A 6447-nucleotide genomic window follows, 5' to 3' on the forward strand; every position below is an offset into this window, starting at 1 on the left:
AAAAAAAAAAAAAAGAACTTTAAGTCCTTCCCCCTGACCTCTGGGGAGGGGAGAGGGGCTGGAGGTGGAACCAGCCACCCAAAGCCAACGATTTAATTAATCATGCCTGTGTAACGAAGCTACCATATAAGCCCCAAAGAATGGGATTTGAGAGCTTCCAGGTGGGTGAACACATGGAGATGCAGGGAGAGCAGCTCACCTGGAGAGGACATGGAAGCTCTGTGTGTCCTCTCCCCATGCCTCCCCCTTTGCATCTCTCCCATCCGCTGTTCCTGAGTTCTATCCTTTTATAGCAAAATGGTAATCGAATGAGTAAATGGGTTTCCTGAGTTCTGCGAGCTGCTTCAGCAAATGAACCGAATCCAAGGAGGGGGTCATGGGAACCTGACTGGTGATTGGCATCCTGGGTTGGAGTTGGAACCTCCACTTTATAGAAGCCCAGCCTGGCCTTGCGGCTGGTGTCTTAGGGGAGGGAGGTGAGGGAAGCAGTCTCGTAGGACTGAGCCCTTAGCCTGCACAATCTGATGATCTGTACATAGTGTCAGAATTGAGTGGATTTCTCAGACACTATTACCATCTGGGCTTTCCTGTTTCTTAGTGGGGGGGACCCCCCCCATACATGTTGAAATGGGACTCAGAACACCAATGTAGGGTGCTTTTGTCTATTATTAACAGAAAATAAACTTAGATGGTCTTAAACCATAAAGAAATTTGCTAGCTCATAAAACCAGAAATGAAAAAAGGGGGCACAAAATATCCCCTGAACCCATTAAATTTTAGCTTCCCAAAGTCAAGCAGGAAGTGGTGCAGGTGCTTTGGAAAACAGTCTAGCTGCTCCTCAAAAGGTTAAATGTAGACCTAACATAGGAGTCAGCAATTCCACTGCTAGGTACACATGCAACAGAAAAACATACATTCACGCCGAAATGTCACAGATGTTCATAGTGGCGTTATTTGTAATAGCCAAAAAGTGGAAACAACCCAAGCGTTCATAAGCTGATGCATGAATGGAGAATGTGTGGTGTATCCAAATGATGGAATATTATTGAACTATAGAAAGGAACAATGTATTGATACATGCTACAATATGGGTGAATCTTGAAAATATTATGGTAAATGAAAGACATATTTTTTTCAAGATCTTTTCAAGATCCTGATTCCAATTCCTTTGGATTAATATCCAGAACCAGATAGAGGTTGCTCGAGTTGGGGTTGGGCTGGGGGAAGAAATTGGGAATTAAAAGGGTACAGGGTTTTCCTTTTTGGGGTGACGAAAATGTCCTCTGTAAATATACTAAAAGATGTTGATTTGTACAATCTAAATGGGTGAATGATATTGGTTATGTTAGGAATATCTTGATAACGCTGTTATGCAAAAAAAAAAAAAAAAAAGGCAGGAAAGGAGTAAAATCTAAAGGTGTTTTGGTTGGTTTTCTTGACACGTTTCTTTGCAGGCTGAGAAACTGTGCCCTGACCTCTGACTGCTGTCAAGACTTGGCCTCCACTCTGGATAAAAACAAAAATTTGAGAAGCCTGGACCTTGGTTTTAACAACCTGAAGGATGATGGAGTTATCCTGCTCTTTGAGGCCCTCACGAAACCCAAGTCTGGCCTCCAGATTCTGGAGTAAGTCACCCCGTCTCCTCTTCTGCAGCAATGGTCTGTAAAATTCTCTGAACAGAATACGGGAAAGGGTTTTTGCACTTCCGGGGTTTTTCCTCTATTTAGTTGGAGGACTGGGCAGCCTCAGTGCAGGGCTCAGAAAGCGGATCCTCAGACCGGGAACTTCTTCCTCTGGGGAGTTGTTAGAAATGCAAATCATTGCAGGGTTTCCCTTTCTCTGTCTGGCTTATTTCATTCAGCATAAAGCCCTCCAGGTGCATCCGTTATGTCGCAAATGGCAGGATTTCCTTCTTTCTTATGGCTGGATAATATTCCATCATGTGTAAATACCACATTTTCTGTATCCATTCACCTGTTGGTGGGCATGGGGGCTGTTTCTGTGTGGTAGCTACTGTGGGTAATGCTGCAGGGAATGAGGGTGCTCTTGGAGATCCTGGTTCCACTTCCTTGGATGGGGACGCAGAGGTGGGGCTGCTGGGTCATGTGGTACTCTGGGGGTGAGCCCACAGACCCCTCAACCTTCACGCCCAGGTGGCTCCCATGCATGGTGCACTTGCAGGACCATGGTTCTAGGAAATAGTCTTCCATTCGGTAAAAGTTTCTTTGTTGGCTGTGGACCGATGCCTGACATAGCTGGTCTTCTGAAATCGACATTTGTACTTAGGGAATCTTTTTTACATACAATTTTTTGTCTTCTCCTAAATGGTCTCTATGCCAACATGCATACTAGCCAGCGATTTGACAAGAGCGATCCTATTTTTAATTCGTATCATGGTTACATTAAGTGTTTGGGAAAGATTTGGAAACATCTCTTCTCTAGTGATCCATGGATGAAACTGTTTTGCCTCTTTTCTGCCCGCATTTTCTGTTCTCTATTAGTATAATCTGGATTTGAAGACTAGATCATTAAAATCGTTGTTTTATGTTACATCTGTAATTTCTTAGGATTAGTACTGATAATGGATTTCATTTTTGTTGATAATTAGCTAGTCTAAGGAAATTCAGTGTTCACTATAACTCATTTTTTTTTAATTTTTATTTTGGGCACCTGGATGGCTCAGTCAGTGAAGCACCTGACTCTTGATTTTGGCTTACGTCATGATCTCAGGGTCGTGAGACAGAGCCTCGCGTCAGGCTCTGCATTCGGTGTGGTACCTGCTTGAGGTCCTCGCTCCCTCTCCTTCTGCCCCTCCTCATGCGTGCGCTCTCTCCAAAAAAAAAAAATATTAAAAAAAAAATTTTATTTTAAGTAATCTGTACACTCGACGTGGGGCTCAAACTCACAACCCTGAGATCAAGACTCACATGCTCTCCTGGCTAAGCCAGCCAGGCGCCCCAGCTCACAATTCTTTTTCTCCAGAAATTTAATCTTAGGTTTTAAGCATTGATTTATCTCTTAGACTGAGTGAAATATATTTTCAAGAATGAAATAAATTTCCAGGTGAGCATTTACGTAATGTTCTCTAAGCCTTTCTTGTGTGAGACCACTTTTTATAATCTACTTCCACTGATGAGCAGTAACTTGGCTGAGTATAAAATTCATGGACCACCCCCATCCCAAACCTCTTGATCTAAAAATCCCCTAGATTTCATGCTGTGGAATTCTAGTCTTGTAGAAAAGCCATCTATATCTTTATTTTTCCCAAGAAGAACCCAGGTTTCTATTGCTTATTCTCTTCATTTAAAAAAAAAAAATCCTCACATACCTGTGGGTCTTACTTATAGTTAGAATTATTTTAGAATGACTCTCCTCCTTCTATTGTTTTTTTAAAAAGGTTTTACTTATTTATTCATGAGAGAGAGAGAGGCAGAGGCAGAGGGAGAAGCAGGCTCCCCGCTGAGCAGGGAGCCCAATGCAGGACTCGATCCCAGGACCCTGGGATCATGACCTGAGCCGAAGGCAAAAACTGAACCAGCTGAGCCCCCCAGGTGCCCCTCCTCCTACTGTTGAAAGGAAATGATTTACTTGACTCTGATCAAGGTTAAGGGATGTTTTAGCTGGTGCACTGTTTAGCAAGTGCCTCCCTGACAGAAACAGGGTCGGGACCTTTATAAACTAATGCAAAGCTGAATGCATGCCCTTGTAGTTTTGGCTTGGGCAGCAGTTTCCAGCTTGTCATTTATCAGCTAGCGGAGGTTCACAGGGCAGGGGAGGCAAGCCACCGGAAAGAAAGCAAAGGATGCACATGTAGGAGACACAGGGACCCCCAGGGCCCCTCTGTCCTGTCTGTTCTGCATTGCTTATAATAGCCTTGCTCCCAGGGAAATTGTACTCTGCTCAAAAATGGGACCCAAAACCACCCCCTCTCTGTACCTTTCGCTCACCTACACACCACTTCCTCTTTTATGCTTGCTCTGAATTTACGATATGTGGTACTTACGTGACGCAGCTCCTTTCGGGACCATCTCTCCTGCTTTTTTCACACAGCCTGGGAAAGCAGAGGGACCTATTCATAGAGGAACCAGAACCCCTTGCACATTAGAATAGCAAAACCAACAGTGCTCTTCAAATATATCTAGTGACATGCGTCCTCCCCCAGCCCCAATCAGTTACGAGTTCCAGGAAGCCAGAGAAGCTGTTTTCCTCACTGTTATATCAACAATGGCCAGGACAGTGCCTGGTACACCGGGGGTGCTAAGTAAATATTTTTTTGGTTGAGCAAAGCTGATGCACGGTGGCAATTTCGGAAAGAGGTTATGGGGCTCATAACTTCCTGGAGTTAGGACTTACAGGGTTAGGATGGGCTGAGCTCTCAGATGTGGGGCATGGCAACTTGTCTACTGTCTGCTTCCATCCCACAGGCTGGAAAAGTGCCTATTCACCTCCGTCTGCTGCCAGACTATGGCTTCCATGCTCCTTCACAACCAGAGCCTGAGATACCTGGACGTGAGCAAGAACGACATTGGGCGCAGGGGCATAGTGCTCCTGTGGGGGGCCTTCCAGCAGCGCAAGTGGAAAGAGAAGGTTGTTCTGTAAGTCTCTGCTGGGTTCCCTGTGCAGAAACAGCGCCCAAGCAAAGCTCCTCGTAAAGAGGGAGACTCTGGACCCAAAAAGCTAGTGCAGATGTTGCTAATGTCCCTCCCTCATCTCCTGGGGATTTATACTCACCTTTATGTGGCTGATCAGACCCCAGCTCCTGCTTGTGCCTGATGGGAAAACTGACCTGGATTCTCCCGTCTGATTTTAAACTCTTTCTATCCTTCACTTTCCACCCTGGTCTTAACTGATCGATCAGCACTTGATGGCCATATGACTGTGAACAAGTTCCTTTACCTTTCTGAGTCTGTTTCCCCCTCTGTGAAGTGGGATGGCGGCTTCTCCATGGAGGTCTTGTGAGGATGGAAAGGAAGTGTGTCTATGAAGCATGAAACCACGACGCTCTCAGCGAGCAGTGGATTCTGGGTGGAGGTTGTAACACCTGGAGTATTCCTTGTCTGTTGCCCTGTAACAAATTTACCTCAAAGTTTAGTCACTTAAGGCAACACACATGAATTTCCTTATAAAATTTCTGAGGGTCAGAAATACGGAAGCAGTTTGACTGGGTGGGTCTAGCTCATGGTCTTCCCTGAGGCCTCAGGTAAGCCCGACTGGAGTTGGATGGAGACTAGATATTTCCACACTGACCCATATGGCTGTGGGCCAGAGTCCTCAATGCTCCCTGTAGGGCTGCTCATGACAGTGCAGCTGGCTTCCTCCACAACAAGTGAGAGAGAGAGCACCCAAAAAAAGACCGCAGTCTTTGATTACTTCCTGTTGAAAGTGGCGTCCACCACTTCGGCCTTACTCTTTTGGTCACACAGACGAACCATAGCCCAGTGAGGGAGGAGACTCCACCAGAGTGTGAGTAACAGGGGGCAGGATCACTGAGCTGGCGGAGGCTGCTGACCGCACTCAGTAAGTGGTCGAACCGAGGCCCTTGGACTCCATCCCTGACTCCCAAGCGCAGCACCATTGTTCTCGGTCTGCTGCGTGGGACCAGAGTGGTCTCCGGCGTGGTGAATTTCTGTCCTTGAGGTTGTGCGTACTTCTCTAGGACCGCAGAAGAAAACCAAATGTGAGGGTACAAAGCCTGATTCTTACCTTTCACAGGGAGACGAAACAGAATTATGCCCCAAATATGATGACGAGGCTGGAGGGCCCAGTTGTGAAGAACAAAATCCTGAGGATCGTACAGGACTGGAGCACTGATTGCTGGGATGAGGCAAGATGGATAGAATGATCCGGTGGCGCCCTGGATACTTTCTTCCTTGGGAATTGTTGGCCTATTCTGTGGGCCATTCTGAGTCTGGAATGGCCCAGTTGGTCCCGGAAAATGGTGTGGGGCATGACCTCTAAGCACCTCCCTCAGAGATGCTGAGGGCCATGTGTTAGACACGGATTAGTCACTGAGTTGGGGGCACCAGCCCACCTCCACCCCTGGCTTCCAGATGTCTCTGAATCTGTCATGCTAACATTGTCTCTGAAAAATATCTGAGTGGCCTTTGAGGATATTGGAAGAATTTAATTAAAAATGTATACATGAATGCACTTCGAAAACTTTTCAAGTGTGATTTATTTACCAGTAGACTAGTATATCAAACTGTTGAGAAGAAAGAAATCTCAGGGGTGTTGGGCTGGCTCTCTTAGTGGAACATGAGACTCTTGATCTCGGGGTTGTGGGTTCGAGCCCCATGTTGGGTGTAGAGATTACCAAAAATAAAATCTTAAAAAAAAAAAAAAAGGAAGAAATTTGTTCCTTGTCTGAAAAAGTGTCCAGGGGACATTTCCAAGGAAGATAATACAGCAGGGGATGGAAAAGGGAAATCACGTCATTTTTTTTTTTTT

General features: G+C 45.7%; 2 long non-coding RNA genes across 3 annotated transcripts; one reads left to right on the forward strand and one right to left on the reverse strand.

Moving 5' to 3' along the window:
• The first annotated feature begins 1562 nt into the window (after positions 1 to 1562).
• On the forward strand, positions 1563 to 5810 carry LOC145718202 (uncharacterized). The gene is made up of 3 exons (XR_014141648.1): positions 1563 to 1625; positions 4425 to 4595; positions 5713 to 5810. It is a non-coding gene; the product is annotated as an uncharacterized LOC145718202 (long non-coding RNA).
• Positions 3948 to 5810, reverse strand: LOC145718201 (uncharacterized). 2 transcript variants are annotated; one of them, XR_014141647.1, is made up of 4 exons: positions 5704 to 5810; positions 4897 to 5065; positions 4354 to 4559; positions 3962 to 4051 (listed from the first exon to the last, which is right to left on the reverse strand). It is a non-coding gene; the product is annotated as an uncharacterized LOC145718201 (long non-coding RNA). The 2 variants fall into 2 exon arrangements; XR_014141646.1 differs by lacking the exon at positions 4354 to 4559 and having other exon boundaries at positions 3948 to 4051.
• Positions 5811 to 6447: the final 637 nt, after the last annotated feature.

Source organism: Leptonychotes weddellii, unplaced genomic scaffold (genome assembly GCF_054177405.1).
Source record: "Leptonychotes weddellii isolate Sample4059 unplaced genomic scaffold, ASM5417740v2 HiC_scaffold_12065, whole genome shotgun sequence".
Taxonomy (NCBI): Eukaryota; Metazoa; Chordata; class Mammalia; order Carnivora; family Phocidae; genus Leptonychotes; species Leptonychotes weddellii.